The 19,209-nt window shown below is 37.7% G+C and overlaps 1 protein-coding gene across 1 annotated transcript in view; it reads right to left on the bottom strand.

The window, feature by feature from the left end:
* The window catches only part of LOC134749512 (dystroglycan 1), a 118,769-nt gene that overhangs the window by 80,316 nt on the left and 19,244 nt on the right, over positions 1-19,209 (bottom strand). Inside the window, exon 2 of the mRNA XM_063684454.1 lies at positions 17,531-17,575. The gene's annotated coding sequence lies outside the window, so the exon portion shown is untranslated. The remainder of the gene's footprint in view (positions 1-17,530; positions 17,576-19,209) is intronic.

The following is a 19,209-nucleotide window of genomic DNA, read 5'->3' as shown; positions in this document are numbered from 1 at the left end:
TCGTCTTAAAGGGGTTTCGAGTTACAGGGGTAAAACGCATGAAAAATTCGTATCAGAGAGGTAAATTATAATTTATACAAACGCGTAAAGTACAGTTTTATTATCTTTTTCGAGTTACAGAGGTTTGTTAGTTAATAACTTCGAGATATAGAGGGGATAACACAATTTAAGTCTATTTTTCGAGTTATAGGGTTTTTTTTTTCATTTTTTGAGTTATAGGGGTAAAAATTGGATACTGATAGTCGTGAAGGATGTTAAATATTTCGAGTTATGGAGGTTTTAGGCTTTGCAGGGAAGGGAATGGCACTTTATTTCGTGTTAACGAGGATTTCGCCTTATCAAGGTTCCACTGTAGACACAGAAAAATATATTGATGTAAATACATTATGGGCATTCTGTTTACACATTCTTGTTAGTCTTGTTACGGCGCCTTACGGCGATTGATTTTTTCCGTAATGAATGCAATGATACTGATTCGCCCGCAAGGCCGAGAGATATCACGAACCACGATGCGGGTATTGTTTCTCGTTCCCATCTTGCAAATCGAATCCGTATCTTGCATCTGATTGAACTCTGACAAAATGTATAAAAATGTAAGCCCTGTAGGAACCATAAATTGTCTCGCAAACAATTGGGGATGGCGCACATTGTCCTTAAACAAAAGGTAAACACGAGTCCCGACCCCAACCGGCGACAGTCGACACGGGACGAGACTCCGTTGTGTCTAAACAACACAATTACTTACAGCAACATATTGGACAAATAAGAAGATAGCATGTGGCAAAAATTCAATATTCAGTCCAAATCCGCCCACTTCCAATAATATTTGCTGCTTTCAAATACGTCTGTCTTTCTTCGGTTTATTTGAGACCGCTTAACAGGTCGGTATTTGTCAAAGGCTGATTTGTATCTTTAGTAAGCGCTGATGCATTTCCAAGAGATGCAGATAGCAACAGGTCAACGTCTTTAGCCAGAAATAGAGCGCATCGGCCGGTGGCCCGTGTATTTCGTCGCCTTCGCTTAGCGATTCGGTCCGACATCTCATTAATATGTCAACAAGGTTATCAATATGCTGCATCTACATTCAATATTCATGTTTACATTGAAAATTTTAACAGGGAATATGAGCGGAGTAATCACATCATTTGTGGTTACATGACTCGGCGAGGGTCAACGGACGCGACCTATTTTTTCACAAGTGGGTAGCCCTCTTCTCAATTCGATTCCAACAATGCCTCGTTTACGGTCCCCGACCGAATACCTACTCTATTTGAGTGCAGCTAGCTTAATACTTTAACTGTTAATGGAATCGGACGCGAGCTGAAACTGAAACTCGGAGCATGGTCAACAAACCGGTTTTAACGTAAAAGCAAAAACGTCAATTGAATTTAGATTCAATTCGTTATTCAAATAAATCGCCAATGCATTATACTAGTACCTACTCAAATACGCAACAGTACTTTCATCGACTCCTTGCATGTAGACAATAGATAATACTCGCAGTAACCAAATCATACTATTTAACATTATCATCGTAAGTTATATAGTCCCTAAGCCAACTTTATCGTGTCGCCCTTCAATTGAGATAATCAAGCCAGTGCCATATCATTTCTGCGATGCACAATGTACACAGCTATAAATTAGCCTTATCTCGACGATTTGTGACTCTGTCTGCGATACATCATTGTCGTATGGGCTCGTCTGTTATAGGTGTGTACAAGCGAAAGTAAATTGATTCGAAACGCCATTTAGCGGTTCTGTCATTGACCATCTCAATGTTGTCACATATTTGTGATGCGTGGCGTGATTGGTGTCAAATGAATCGTCTTGTTTATAGTTTATTAAACCTACACAGAATGCCGTTTCGGAGCGGCAACCGATCTAAAATATTATTTTAGAAATCTAGGGTCAGCCAGCTGGCCAACGAATCGTGATTAGGTACTAATTACGTATAAAAAATAGGGACGGTAACGACAGCGGTAATTTATTTATTCTTTATCACCTTTTTCTATTCTTCTTCCTCTTTAGGATAACAAATAAAATTGCTCTCCAGTAGATTGCAGCGAGCGATGCCGGTATTAGATGTTGACAGCCTGTTGAGTCAGAACCAAATATGTAACTCCATATATTTTCCTATTTAATCTAGAATAAAAAGAAGTAACTGTAAGTAACGATATTCAGTATGGAAACTACACAGTTTCTTGAGGGCTTAGAAAAGCCCCAATAATTAACTCCGAAAATTCCGAAAAATCCGTTACACGAAATTGTTATTTTTAGTTTTAATACCTATTACCATTGCTACAAAAGTTGAAAACATAATATACCTTGGCTTTTACATACATATTAGATTTCAAATACAAGTAATATGTTAGAACAATATGGCAAAGCATATCTTTTCAGTGAAATTTTAATTACCTTTCTACCAACCTGTAGGTATGGTTTGCTATAAATCTAAGCGAAAACCAAAACCGCAGAGAAAACTTCTTTAGTATCCAGGCTTTACGGAAGGCGAACTAACTTCGCAACTTTACACTGAAATCTATTGAATTTAAAGAGCTTTGCGCCGTTCACGGCCCCTTAGACTCAACTCATATCAGATTTAGTCTGTCAAGTGAACCGATATCATCAAAAGCCTGAATTTAAAAGGCTTCCGTCGGGTAAGGGGAAAGAAAACAAGACCCGAACAAGAACATACCTTGCAAAACCGTAGGTAAATATGGCCCGTGTGATATTTTGCGTTAAGTCTTTCTTGTAGCAAAACTGTACCTAGTAAATAAATAAGCAATTTGCGCAATATTATGTCTACGTCCGAGTGGACTGATTGGAAACATGATACGTGTACACACTACACAGTACAACACAGATGTTGCGCTTTAGGTACAATAGCCTGTTTCAAGATTGATAATGATTGACGGCCACGCCTCTTGTGTATGATTAAATAAAAGCCAAATCCCATTTTGGTAAATAATGAAGATTAAAACTTTAAGTAATTCATCAAAATATATGTGTAGTTTTAAAACAAAGGTGTTATTAATACCTTTAGTATAAATCCAGTTGTACGAGCAATAATAAAAATTATTCTAATTGTAAGGCCTAACAATGGACTCAAATAACTCCTTTCATAAAGGACAATGCGGGAGCCGAAAACGTACAAAGGAAGAGCTGCCGTGTAAAAAATGTTCATTTCCCCAGTTCGCATCGGGCAAACAAATTAAATTCCTTCCTTCCATAACGCCAGTTCCAGTTCGCAATGCGCGAGAAATAGTCATGAGACTTGTAAAATTGCATTCGTTAAAGAAACGTTGCGTTTATTGACAACCAACGTGGTGGTATTAAGTAAACGACTCGAACATCAGGAGCATATAACCATCGTATTTATATATTACCTATGTAGAAGAAGGTGGATTATTGCATATCATGTATATTTATAAAGTATATTAGAATAAAGACAGATACAACTATATATCTCGGCCAGCAAATATGGAGCGGACTCGGTGAAGGCGGAGATCAGTCGGAGGATACAAATGAGCTGGGCTTCCTTTGGTAACAACTGTAACAAGCGAAAATAGCGTAATCACTGAGAACCAATGCGTATTGCCTGCCGTGACCTACGCTTGCGAAACTTGGACACTAATAATGAGCGGAATGAAGAGGCTCAAAGTCGCAGAAAGAGCTATGAAACGTAGTATCCTCGGTATATTTCGCTGCGATAGAACCCGAAACGAGGAGATTTGGCGACGCACCAATGTAGTAGACGAATTGCTACTCTGAAACGGGCCTGAACCGGGCACGTATGTCGCCGAGATGATGGTGGAGCAAGCCTGTCCTAGCTTAGAAGCCTCGGTCTAAAAGACTGAATCACAGACCTCCAACCAGATCGGAGGACGACATTAAAAACATTGCAGGCCCATCTCTGGAAGAGAGGAGCATCAAATCGGCCTGCTTGCAGGAAAATTAGAGAGGCATATGCAACAGTGGGCGCATAATACTCGCTGAAGGAGAAGAAAACATATATGAAAAAAAAATACAGTTATGATCTAGAAGAACTCATTATATATCGTCTAGAAATGTTAGTAGGTACCAGATGCTATCATTTGATATGCTAGGTTCACAGACGATTTGCAGGATATTAAGACACTGTTCCATGTATCTAAAATGTGCAATTCCGGGCAGACGACAAGAGCACATCACGTCCCCGCCAGTGCCATTCACAACCGGTTATTGTATGCAAATCATGGCGGGAAATTTTCATGCCGACTGGATTAGTATTCCCGTAAGTCAATCGCTTGCATCTAGCTGATCTATCTATATAGGTAGTATACGTACGAGTTCAGACCTATATTGGCTATATCTGTTCTATTAATTATTCACAGCCATAAATTGGTAATTAAGACAAGGGTATATTTACCTCAGAGTAGATAATAGTAGCACTATTAGTATTTAATAAAACATCCACGAGGAATAAACGTTCAAAAATAGATAGATGTAGATGTAACGATAGCTCATAACAGTATCGGAAACTTACAGAAATTGTTTTGTAACAAAAGGTAATTTAAAACTAGCCCATGATCATTTGCATCCACGCAATAACGTTATTAAATATGTAGTAAAGTTTTACTTTTGAATAAATGCCATAATTAAATGAAAAAATATACATAGGTACATAAAACTTGTACCTAGTTGAAAAACATCTACACTTTCCAGAAATGCTATTGGCAACTTCTTTGCGCTATCACACAGTTTATAAGCCTTATTAAATTATTGATTAAATTTATCAGGTTAGGTGGGCATCAGACGGAACCCTGGGCTATGAACTTGTAATTATTGCCGAGCACGTAACACTGCCAGGTTTAGCCGTTTAATCTCTCAGGTTGGCATCCCTGCGCTTTATACGGTTTAGTTTCGCGAATTGACGGGAATGCGGGCAAAGGGGTTAAATGCACGTTTCAACAGGATGTATTAAGCAGTGCGCTTTCAGGAAACTGTAACAGTATTAATGCGGGAGACCATTATATTCATCTCGTAACTTTATTTCCGGCTTGAGTTTTGCTAGCATTAAAAACAAGTAGGTAGTCAAAGTAGTAAATGCAAATGTAATACGTGTATGATTTTTCGTCATACACACGTATTAGAAATTTGTATCAAATATTAGCGACCCGCCCCGGCTTCGCACGGGTTACACACAATCTTAACAAATTATATACCTAAACCAAACCTTCATCAACGTATTCTGGCAAATAAAGAAATTCTATTCTATTCTATTCAATAATCACTCCATTGATGAACAATCCCACGCCTAAGGAACTTAATAAACTTTCTGCTGGATTTCATGCATCAAAGCTTAAAATTGGCTCCCGCTACTAAAAAGAAGATTGGTTCGTTTGGGCAAGACAAAGGGCCCTGATGAGTGGGCCCGAGCATTGTCGCCGGCCGCAATCACCGTGCCCCGAATACCAGACCAGCGGAACATTCTCAAAGTTCATTGTAATTACACAGGCGGGGACCGACTTGATTAATCGACAATTTCAAGTTTGGTAACGCGACACAGAATCGACGATATTTATAGTAAGCAGTGGCGGTAGGTAATTATTGTTTAGGTAAAACTAACTCTACGCATTCTAATGTCAGCATAATGTTAGGGTCTCAAGTAAGAGATAATGATTTAAATTGAATATCAGACTAGCGGAACATGGGCAATAGAAAAAAGCAAAGAGAATTGTTTGTAATAGAGAGGTAAAGTCTAAGAAAAACGTACCCCTTAGTTTGACATCCAAAACAGATGGCGCTGTACTGCGCCATATGTTTTGCGGTCACTGAATTGTCAAACGTCAACTTTTGACAATCAGAGTTACCACACATTGGCCCTCGTTTACCTGTCAAATTCAAAGCACGAAAGTGTCTTAGATTTTACGCATCTTACTCAATCAATGTATCTTTGAACAAAGTAATTACACAGGATCGACGAATATTTATGGTCAATACATACATACTGACCCACTGCATAGTAGGAGTATTAGGTACACTGCTAAGGCAAATTTTGTTAAGGATAAAATACGCATGCTAATGTCAGCATAATGCGAGGGCCTCTGAGATATTGACTAAACCGAATACCATACCAGCGAAATACGGGCGGAGAACGACTTGATCAATCCAATATTCCAAATTTGGTAACGCAAGATCGACGATGTTAATGGTTGGTCGGCAGTAGACCCTGCACTGCCTGCAGGGGCATGCCGCATGCTGCCAAGACAAATACTGTTTAAGTCAAGCTGGGGTCGTATTAAGGATTTGCTAAAGTAAAATGTCATTAGTCAAACTAAATGTCAGTTTAGATAATACGTTAGGTTAGGTACCTACATATACCTGATATCAACACCTACAATTATTATGATTACAATGTGTGTCTTAGGCTCACTTGCACCATCCCACTAACCCGGGGTTAAGCGGTTAAACCGTTAACCCAGTGTCAAATTGTACTGGTCACCATGTGGTAACTGCAGGTATAACCGGTTAACGCCGGGTTAGTAAATGGTGCGTGGCCCTTATGGATTAGTTGGATTTTTATATATTTTATATTAAGCCTACTAAGTGTCCCACTGCTGGGCAAAGGCCTCTCCCCTTGATTTCCACGACTCCCGATTTGGTGTTTCCTCCGGCCAGTTGTTCAGGAAGCTGTCCAGGTCATCCCGCCATCTCCGTTTGGGCCTGCCCCGTCCACGCCCCTCTACCGGCATCCACTTGGTTTGATTTAATTAAATATATTGCTTGTCTAATAAACTTATAATAGAAATTCGTTAGATTAAAAAATTAATCTAATTTAACAATCAGGAAGTTGGTTGTTGACAGCTGCATGTGAATATACAGCTCCTAAGTCACCTTTGTCGGACTTGTCTACCTCAAATGTCTATTAGTCGACTTTAGGTGCAAAGATACAACCAGAAACTACGGTAAACTGATCGACGTCTGACAAGCTGATATTATACGAGCGTCTGTAATAGTTGCAATACAAGAAATGGCATATTAAAGTCGTCTGCCTTGCGCGCACTTTTAACAAGCACTCATACATAAAACATAAATCGATGTTATCGTTAATCGACTCCGTATCTGTGAAGCAGTTCAACCGTGTAGCAAGCTCATAGATACATAGCATGTACCGCGAATGTAAAAACGGTAGTAAGAACTATGGTGTTAATGACCTCAGTTCAGTAACACATGACCGAATTGATTAAGTGATATTATGATACGAGCTCTAGAGCGTGCTGGTTCTGTCGATATAATGTAATTGGCTTAATTGTTGACTGGGCAGCGCTGCTACTGTTAATATCAATGCTTGCAGTGTCCAGACCAGTTGAAACGTGTAAAATGCGATATCGATATCAATATACTTACAGTGGTGTTATTGAAATTTCATGTTCTAAATTGACCTGTAAGGATCAAATGTCCATTTGTCCATACCATTTATTATTCATTTTGTCATCATATGAATCAAAAATTACTCAAAGTAGGAACTTTCCTTAGGGCAGGCAAAACGCTTTGTCCTAAGTTGGTGCCGTAGCATGTAGGACAAATGTTTTTATTTATTTCCTTCCGACTAAAGTGTCACTTTGTTTTGATATATTTGATTTCATAATAGATAGTAAAAGGATAGTAAATGAGTAATTTACTATCCTTATCTATTATGAAATCTACATAAGGATACAGCCATTTATGCTGTTATAATAAGCCATTTATAACAAAAGTCTGAGCTTTTAACTTACTCACGGTAAGCAGTCGGAATAATAACTATACCCCAGAGCAAAACGCTTCTGACCGAGCACGCTGCATCAATTTCGTCGCATACACATAAATTAATAAAATACCTACGCTACATTGCGTGTCTGCGGCAAATTTCAACACGCATACAAGGATGGGCAGATGACTCTGGCCTAGGAACCATAACGACAAGCCATATATCACTGGAAAGGTTTTATCATATTCTACAACTTTTTGTATGGCTTGACAAAAAAAAACCCGACAACGAATAAAAAATTAAAATATCGTGAGCGTGACACAAAATTATCGAAAATAACAAAACCTTCATGATCTGCGACACAGGAACTTAGAGATATTCAAGTTGCACAAAAATGGGAAGGATGGAAGCTGACAGTGACTCATTGGTTTCGTTCGCGAGAGCAGCGCAGCGGAGTCGACTTCTCCTTAATCCAGCGTTACGTGACCTTGAAATTCGTAACAACTAGCCTGTTGCCTTCGAAGCGCCTTGGGCTAACCGCGCCGCGAAAATCGAGATTCGAAGATCGCCTATCTCCAACTTCTATCTGTTTGAAATGACATGACAGGGACGGTGATACACGAATTTTATAGTTCGCGGTTTGTCCCTTAGCTCTATAAGGCAATGGGATGATACCCCTGTTTGAAAGTGTGAGCCAACGCATGTGGCGCATCCAAGTGCTTAAAATAAATATCTGACTCACACTCCGAACAAACAGTTGCTGATGCCGAAATGCTGATATGCCTACTGCACTTTTGGTCGGGTAAAATGGTTTCATCACATTTGATGTTAATTATTTTAAAAGCTTTACAGTACATATGGTGCTACTTTACCGCACTAGTGCGATAATTAGCACATTACGTGACTAATATGTCGAAAATTTAAAGTAGTACCATAGTACCTACTGTAAAGCGTTGTACGATACATGTGCAAATAGGTAATTCGCAACTCGTGTTGATTTAAAACACTCCCTTCGGTCGTGTTCTAATTTATCGCCACTCGTTTCGAATTTCCTATTTTTCGCACTTTTTATTGTACTATTCTGTAAACATAAAAAAATACAACACAATAGTCATGTAACTAACATTAGCCGGTACCGCACTTGTAATTGCTAAGTACTACCACGTAACGTAATCGTAGTTCACAGTCATTAGACACGACCTAAGTGTATTGATTGGTAAAAACTGATTTAATATTCGTAATTAGAACAGCGATTAGTGCTCTTCGTGTTCTGTATTATTAAATTAGGAAATGCTTTGGATTCACTGGTTGGCTGGTGGGAAAGTAATGGTTAAAATGTTAAAGTAATTAGAATATCAAGGAATTCATGCAATGCAATACATACATAAGCTTTTTGTAACGAACACTTTTTCTGTGACGTATCATTTGAATTTGGAATCCTGCCGATAGGTACCTACAACCAATGTTAGCAAAAATAAATTCACAGATAGGCACTAAAATAATGAGGCAAGGGGCGCCAACAATGAGTAAGTTTGTTTACGCTATTAAGATACAGCCAAAGAATTAAAAAATAAATATTAAACTTACTACGAAGAACTTGACGACAAATGAACACAGTATAAACCGTTTTGCTGTTATCACAATACATCCTGTATCCACCGACTTAATACCTATATATAGCGCTATGCCCGTATTAGGAACAAGACTGGCCACCGCAGCCGCCGCTATACCTAAAAAGGAAGCCAGGGCCCTTAACGAGCCGCCAGGCTGCGAGTACTAAGCCCTAATAAAAAACGACTTAGCGCGAATCGGACGTGAGTTCCGAGGGTTTTTGTTACGATCGTCTGCATTGTGGATTTCATGCACTATGTAAAAAGTATCGATAGCTTTTAGTTAAGGCTTTACTCTAAAACAAAGTGACTAATGCTTCAGACCCCTGGTGTCTCTCCGCCGAAGCAAAAAGCAAGTTGAGTGGACGTTTTTGGGATCCGTAATCATAGGTTTGTGTTTACGGAAGCATTACGTTTTATCTCCACAAGTGTCACCTAAACAGACAGCTTTATTGTCAGCGAGGGGGGGTGTTTTGCGTGACGATAAGAAAATGTACAAAGTCACCTGTCGCTGTCACACAAAACGTGTAAATCTGTTTTTATATTGCCTCGGTGGCATAACTATTCTGTTATAACAAGACGCTTTTAACACTAAAACTAAAAGTGAAACAATTGCTTAACTACCTAAAAATAACCACACTGTGCACCTGGCTTTGCCCAACACTAACACGCCATTCTGCTCGACTCCACTCCGGCAAGGTCACGTTCAGGGTCCGGGACGCGAACAAGCTCCCGGCTACAACTTGCAACTCCTCAATTTTTTATTTATTTAAAAATTATGATTTATTTTATTTTAGTCCATTTTAACTTTTCTTTTCGCCACTTGTCCAATTTAAAATATTCATTTAGGTATTTTTTAACACATACGAGTTAATAGTACATAATTTTTATTAGTCGTTAAAACACCGACCCATTAGTTTTTCAACTTTTCACTTTAACTTTTTGTTTTAGGTATTATTAGTCCTTTCGTTGTATTGTTTTTTTTTTTTTTCACGCTTTTACTCAAATGTTCCAATATTTTCGTGTGGGTAAGGTGATTCCGTATCACATAGACGTATCACTTGCACCTTGTCAACTCTAAAATTATACTAGTTTCTAAGTCTAAAATTATTATGTGGATTTTCTGAACTCGAGCTATATCGCGTTGCTTCCGTCGCTCTATCGGGAAAACGGGTAAGGGAAAACAAATCGGCTCAATTAGTATTCTCCTATCAAGTGCCAATTAAGGTCAGTCAATTTGTTATAGTTCGTACTTCCTGGGGCAAGAGAGCGTTGACCTAATTTATCCAGTATGGGGTTCTTCAAAAAAGGAGTGTACAGGTTTTTAAAGGGTCAGCAACGCGCGTGTAATATCTCCGGTGTTGCAGGCGTCCATAGGCTACGGTAACTGCTTACCATCAGGCGGGCCGTATGCTTGATTGCCACCGACGTGGTATTAAAAAAAACCCAGAAAATATCGATGTCGATTGGGCGAGCATCTGTTTTATAGTGTTTTGTATTTCACCGTGGGTATCGTAACAGAATCACTGCCAATGCCAAGCCACTGCAATGGTACGCCGTAGGCGGTTATCACAATGGATGCGATTCGCACGTCGCTCCGATGTGCGAGCGGGATGTCGCTAAAATACGCGCATAGCGTTGTCTTGCTCAAACATCGGAGCGACGTGCGAATCGCATCCAGTGTGATAACCGCCGTAGCCTGCTAAATTACGCATGTAACTCTACCTTAAGAGCCTTGTCATACTGGCGATTTGTTAGTGTGGCTTTTCAATTCGCCCGTGTGATAAGGCTCTCTAAAGAAAGTGTCGGTAGATTTGTTAGCAATCTGTCACGATTAGTGTCAAGGAGTGTTTATGATTATCAGTTTTTCTTGCAGTTATGTCGCACGTGATTCCAAGCACAGTGAACGATGAACCATAAAGTAAGTGTGCTGCTAATCTCACAAATAAAATAATGTAAGTATCTATTTGACATTTTCATTTTCTATTATGCGTGTAAGCAAATTAAAAGTGAAATAATTCACTATCTTAGGTGGGTCTTGAACCCACGACCACCGGATCGCTAGCTTGGTGCTCTTCCATCTGAGCTACCAAGACCTTTCCCAATACAGTGAATATTTCCACATATAACGCCTGAAAATATTCCACGATTTCAGTAAGTTTTTTGTCCGGGAACATAACTTCCAGGTGTAGCATACCTATATTTTTAAAGCAGTCGTAAAATTTGCCAGATGCAAGGTTAATTATGACAGAGATGTACGCTGTTGCCACAGGCACCACTGGCCAGCTGTCGCTTAATCCAGCTACAAGCAGATGAAGTTTTAATTACTTCAGCGTCTAATGGTAACTCTAAGGCCATAAGTGTTTTGTTTAGGTACTGTTTGGATCAGATTGGCTTAATGTTATTCACTAATTGCCGATGTTTAGACAAACTTTGTAGTTAGCAGTAGAAGTAGCAAAAGTGAATGAAGTGTTTCAAATGATATACTAACGATCTAGTAGGTCGATAAGATGTTGATAATGAATAAGTTGAAAATGAAATGTATGTAATTAATTAAAATAATGTGCATGGATTATTATATAATATTTAATTTTAACTATTTAATGTAATTAAAAACTGTAATAGATGTCATATATTAAAGAAAAAGTGACGAAGCCCTCCAGTGGTGAAGGCCGGATTCGAACCGGCGTCTTTAGCTATCGCGGCTAACGCCATGAACCCCTAGGCCACCCCGCCACGGCGGTGCCCGTCCGAATTTCTCGACTATATGCCATCTTAGTAAGACTAGGCGTCTTTGACCAGCTCTAAGGGCAAGCAGTGCGCGCTTGCACCTCCTAAACGAACTCCTTACGGAGACGCCTAGTCTTACTAAGATGGCATATAGTCGAGAAATTCGGACGGGCACCGCCGTGGCGGGGTGGCCTAGGGGTTCATGGCGTTAGCCGCGATAGCTAAAGACGCCGGTTCGAATCCGGCCTTCACCACTGGAGGGCTTCGTCACTTTTTCTTTAATATATGACATCTATTACAGTTTTTAATTTATATATAGTAGTGTGACTACTTAAAAAACACAAATCAAAATATTTAATAAAATAATTTGATTTGTTCTCAAAATTTGTTCAAATGTTTATTTAATGTAAGTTTTTAATTATTAGGTTAAGTTAATTATAATAGAAATTCAAACACAATGTTTATTTTTATACTGAATAAATATGATGAAATATGAAAGATTATTATGTGGTCGAGAGCAACTTCCGTCCAACAGCTTTCTGTGATTTGGAACAGACCGACGGGTCAGCTAGGGGCTTCCAACGATGCGTCGTCGCCTGACGAGATTTTTCTAGCTCTACTACTACTATCGATTCTATGAGCAATGTGATGTGCCCCAATGAGTCGTTAAGTCTCCGAACTATGAGTTGGTAGTTTGGTAGATTTCGTAGAGGGAAACCAAATGACTTAATTCAAAATAAAATTATAGTGGTTTTTAATTTTATATAGCAGCTTTTACTATAACGTTGCTTGTTATCGCCTGAAGCTTATCTAGGAAATGGCAAATGTGGCATCGTCTGTTTATAGCCAATAATAAACTTAGTCGGCATGTCGTTAATGACGTCGGCGACGAAATAAAGCCGATAGAAAATTGGGAGGGCTCCCGCGGTGACAATTACGATACATCGTAACTGTATTGAAAAATAAATACATTGGTCCAACTGTATACAGTTCGACCGATTTAATACAGTGAACCTTCCGTCATACTATCTACAATATGTACAAACATATCCTGTGACTCTACTTTGTGTCAGCCGCCGACTGATGCGAACTATCTATTCCATCGTGGCGCCTGTTCCCTTAAGGAAATATCTACATCTAAGCTAATGGGTTTAGGCCTTGTTAAGCTTTCATGTGACTGTCTGCCTTATCGGCGCTGCCAAGCCTTACATTGCTAGCCTCAAGTAAATGCCACATCAGGCTTAACAGAATCCTCAGCCAATATTGTGGAATTTCATTCTTAGTTCCTCATCACTGAACCAAATATTTTACAAGCTTTTATTTATGTCGCAAATATTGCAATGTTCCTTAGATTGAACCTGCAAGCAAGTTTGAAAAAAGTTCCCGATGTCAGATTGAGCTAAAATTTGGTGTAGGTAAACCTAACTTGAGTTGGTGACAGCCAGCACGAAGTATATATGACATATATGTATTTTTAACGCGGGTTATTTAATTAGTCTCACTACCCTATTCATGTAATGAAGAGCAATTTCAGTATCCTGTGTTATTCAGCGTACTTAGCCCGTGCTAACAGGTATAAAAGATTTTATATATAGAATATTTCTATGAAACACAAAAGCGTATCATTATATCTACATCGTTAACTTAACAATTAATGCCTGAAGCAACAAGGACAAAATCCAAACAACAACAGGTCAAAGTTGTTTAATGTCGAGTAACAAACATTGTGCATTTGTGCCTCAGAATCTAATAGACTGAAGTTTTGTAGAAATGTACTGTGCGATGGACTATTATAATTTGAAGAGCACTGCCAGGGAAGTTTCTCAGGCCAAAGTTTATACATTATGAATCGAACGAGACTATTGAATTTACATAATGTCTGGAGGAAATACCACAATTATTATGAAAATATCTCTTGTAACGTTAGAATTATTGTTACTGTTTTCGAGATTTTCCCGCTCATAGGAAATACGCAGTGATATTCTTAAATACGTGTATTTTGTAAGTCTAGATACATTTCTGAAGCGTTGTTTTATGTATTAGGTATCCAATTACACTATCTATAAAACATCAGTTTTAAGGAAAAAATCATATATTTTGAATTTAACATTAATCTCAATTCGCCAAAAACCCATCAAAGTACTTCCTCGTCTTACTTTACCTTCCTTATGTATTGTAATATTTGCAATAAATTGATCTTTTTCAGAATGTTACAAATAAAAAGCAAAACAAACCTGTATAACAGAGATTAGTACTTTCGATTTTATAGACACATTTACCTCTACAATTGAGACAGAGAGTGCATTTTACCTCTATTACTGAGACTATATTTTGAAGAATAATTTTGCTCTATTGTTTTTTTAGAATGTTATTGGAATTGACCTCTGTTTTTGAGATCACGTCAATCTATGACTTCTCTAACTCGGACTCTATTGCAGATCAATTTTCTTTTTTCTTACTAATTCTTAGTCTACTGACAAATTCTGCATTTGATTAATTGTGTATAAACATCTTCAAGTTTTATTTAGTTAAGTAGTTAAAACGATCGAAACGAAAGCCAAAATATACATAACTAACACGAAAACCAAAAACTACTCTCCATTTATTAAAGTGGCAAGACGCAATGAACTCTGTATCAAATTTTATGTGACAAAATCTATCCTTTGTAGAATCATTTTAAATAAAATAAAAATAAAAAATACACTTAAAAAAGTCACTCAATGTTCTGAAGAACAAACCTATTTTTATTGTTAAAGATTACCCCCCCCCCCCCTTTCCTTATTCATAAAACTTTACGGGCCTAATTTAGTTCAATTATGTTTTATCCCTTTTTTACTAAGACATAAGTCAAAATGACAGATAAAGACAAACGATTCATAGCTAATTCAGTCATGTAACGCGTTTATGAATAACGCCATTCAACTCATACATAATGTTTACAAAATAACTTATTAACCACCTCTATAACTGAAATAAGTTTTATTCTCACTCTGTTAATGGAACCCTCTGTAAATGAGACAGAACATTATTTATGGCTAACTGAGACCCTGGGTAAGTGGGATACCTCTTTAAGTGAGACAAATTTTCTCGCCCCTCGATGTCCCACTACTCCCACTTATCCAGGTTTCACTGTATATAAATATTTACTTAAATATCTAATACAAATTGGCTTCAAACAGCCAAGCCTTCAACCAGTCCGTTTCGTAGCTGACCATAATAACTTCTTACCAACAGCATCAGTTAAATTATACCCTCATGTTCTAAACCTGTTTACGTAACAGTTATGGAATTTTTAGGAACATCCTAATAATCTAGCATGACGGTGATATATTGCGAGTGTACAAGACAAAATGATGTCGATTTATCGTTCCCGATCCGCGGCATTATCTTAAAGTATGTGTGTTAAGAAAACCTATCATATTACTTGTAATTTTTGTTCTTTATGGTTCATACACCGGTGAAATGGTATAGTAAAAACGCACTTTTCCCTATATGTTCCTCTTCGTCTTACTGAAAAAAAATATTTTAAGCTCTATTGGGGACTTAGCTTCGTTCCCGAATCGTTTGGTTAATATAAAGAAAGTTCATCTCTTAGGGAGCTACGATCCCACAGAGAGATACAAAGATACCCCTCATTTGCCGACGGGGATTAATAAAAGGATATTCCACGCATACGTTCCGCAAGAATCAGTAGATCAAGAATCGAATCCATAAAAGTATCACGTTATATCACTAAACAAACCACTTCCAGCTTAAATATTTTAAGTAAAGTAAGTAATATATATTTTCTCAAAAATGGACGGCAAAGTCGACGTTGCCGGTTTAAAAGTTGGTCGCGAAGTGCGTTGTTTATGGTCAGGCAAAAAATTAAAAAGTTAAAAACATTGCAGTCTCGATTTCGGGACTGCAATGTTGCATACAAATTCCATTATTTGTCGAGTTCCTAACTTTTTAAAAGTTGAAGTGGCCATATCAAATGAAGGCATAGGTCCATTAAACAGCCAAACAGATGATCAGTACTTATTATTATAATGTTGGTACCGCGACTATTTAGGTGTCTCAAATAGGTTGGCATATTTTCAGCAGAAAAATACACTTCTATTTTTAATTAAAAAAAATAAAACGGCGGCAAAGCAAATCTTTTACTTTTTTCTGTGAAAATATATACATAAAAACGTTGCTTCTGTAAAATATTTCTATTATACTTGTATTTATTGCGCCATTTTTGAGAAAAGCACTATATATGACTCGGCTGGAAGGCTACTTGCTGGCTTCGGATTCAATTAAACGGACTCCCAAGGTCGTCCGTTTAAAACGAATCCTCAGCCAGCAAGTAGCTACTTCCGAGCCTCGACAATAATGTACTATAGTTGAGCAGGATATTAACACTACAATAAGATAAGATCGCCTTTGTACTTCCATTACTGTAATTTATTTTTGTAAACCTGTGTTGTGTACAATAAAGTGATTACTACTACTACTGCTACATAATATATATGTAATCAAAGTGGTTCGAACTAAGCTCGACTATGAGGCCCCATGGGAATGGAACGCGGAGAAAGCATAACGCGTATTACGGGATCTGGTAATTATTAATGTCTCGTCGAACAGGTGAAGAGATAGTGAGGATTATATCTATACTGCAGCGCGAAATTTAATATAAGAATCTAAAGATTCAGTGTAATATTTTATAAATTCAGGGGACAACAGGAAAGGGTAAGGAATGGTAGATAAATTCCGGGTAGGGAAAAATACCAATACTTTTCGGCAAAGGTATTGATTTTTTCTAAAGAAACTGCCAATATTTTAACAGTTTTCTGATGAAAGCTTTCGTTGCACAATCTAATATTATGCATGTTGGACAAAAAGAAAATATATACATAACTTTTTTTTAGGAACATCCTACAGAAACAGTTACATTAGAAAAAAAGAAAAAAAACCGGCCAAGTGCGAGTCGGACTCGCGGACGAAAAGTTTCGACGCAAATATTTATTTAAATCTGTTTTAAATATTTGTTGTTATAGCGGCAACATAAATACATCATCTGTGAAAATTACAACTATCTAGCTATTACGGTTCATGAAATACAGCCTGGTGACAGACGGACGGACAGCGAAGTCTTAGTAATAGGGTCCCGTTTTTACCCTTTGGGTACGGAACCCTAAAAAGGAAATAATCAATTTATAATTATGATATGTTAATACATTCAAATATCATCTTCCCCATTATCTGCACGACTAAAGAATCCTCCTCCTAAGTCCCCGAGGCCTTTATAAAGGATTTAATTCAATTGGAATTTTGAATTAAAATGGAATACAAGAAGGTTCCCAATTCAAAACTGCAATAATGACGTGGGGGACTTAGGGTAAATAATTACGACGACTTTTATAAGGTTTTCAGACGTTTCAGACGATTCATTGAACTAAACTCTTGTAAGATTATTTTACCGTTTACGACTTACCTCAAAAATGACGGAAGCCTCGATCAGACTCAGCAAATAATTGACCTGAAACAAATGACGGTCTTTAAGTATTTTCGACGCAATAATTTTTTTTAAATATTGCGTCGAAAATACTTAGTGCCGGTTGCACTATCCGCACTTGACAGACTGATTAACGTCACCCGGTGCGCCGCGGCGGTTTACTATGAAACTTTCCATACAATACAATTTAGCGAAATCTTTAACGATGACAAACAGTTTGGTGCAACCGACCCTTAAAAAATTTAAAAATAATTTTGTTTTGAGTAGGTATACACGGAAATAATAAAAACTAATACTTAATATTTGTGTTGCGTCCCGCCATAATTGAAGATAATTTTGCTTCGTTTTATTACACGTTCATATATTTTGTATACATTTTAGAAAACTATCTCAGTTAGCTAGAATGACATTATGGCAAGGCTACAGCGACTAATATTGTTGTAGGTGCATGGGCGATAGCACTCCCTCAGATCACTATCTAACTAATTGTAGCGTACAATTGCTTCGACGACTTCACCCTGCCCCTGTGTCATCACGGTAATGTGTTGGTTTCATTGTTAATTAGTTTTTATTAACATGGTTCACGATATATCGATACTCCGTGTTAGTGCGTTCAGTTCTCTAACCCAATGGGGTTTCAAAATATTTATCAGTACGGGTGCAGTGGTGTGCACGACGAACAACCGCCGCGGACACTCGTGCCTGAGGATGGATTCCCAAAGAATCCGAAACATGTCGCCAAAAGCGACTAAAAATAATAGTGAGTAAAAACCGTACTGATAAATATTTTGAAATATGTCTCACGATAGTTTAAGTGCGACCAATGGGGTTTATCTTATCCAGGGATAGGTAGAGTTAAACCAAGAAAAGTCTGCAGAGATTTTGACAGCACAGCGTGCTGCCAAAATGCGGAGCACACGCAGTGCCAGTGTTATTTATATGTCATCATTTCATAGAAGTGTGACGTTTAAAATAACACCTGCACTGCGTGTGCTGTCAAAATCACTGCAGACTTTTCTTGGTTTAACTCTAAAAGAATGCCTGAAAAGACGTAGGTAGTTGAAAATGTTTTAGCACGGGTAGTTGTATTAAACTGTAAAGAGGATTTCATCATGATATTTAGCTAGTTTTCCAAAAGGTTAACTAATAAATAATAATAATAAATAGTTATCATTCATCATTAGTCATAGTTTTATTTCATGAGTAACTATCGCGGTAACCGAAGACAATATTATAATAATAATAAATATTAAGTATAGCTCTTTTCCAAAATGATGAAACGGGTTTTGTAATGTATGTACAGTGAGGATCGAAATTGCATGGACAAATTATGAATAAGTTCCATTCATAATTTCTCCATGCAATTTCGAACCTCACTGTACATACATTAATACATACATAGTCAGGTCATAAGTTCTGTCACAGGTTTTTACTGATAAAATGTGATACAAAGCCTTCAATAAAAAAAGTTAGGCATGATTTGAAAGCTTGGTTTATACTAATCAAAACGTAATATAATTAGTTTAAAATTTAGATAGCGACTCTATACTACTTGTTTACTTTGGCATTGTCGTTAGACGAAAATGCGCGGCTGGATTGTAAAAAATTATACTTCACAAATGGGAGTAAAAATCAGTGTCACATTAATAAAATAGGTA

This window comes from Cydia strobilella, chromosome 18 (genome assembly GCF_947568885.1).
Source record: "Cydia strobilella chromosome 18, ilCydStro3.1, whole genome shotgun sequence".
NCBI classification, from domain to species: domain Eukaryota; kingdom Metazoa; phylum Arthropoda; class Insecta; order Lepidoptera; family Tortricidae; genus Cydia; species Cydia strobilella.
The sequence above is the reverse complement of the archived record's forward strand: the minus strand, read 5'-3'. Positions and strand labels throughout refer to the sequence as shown.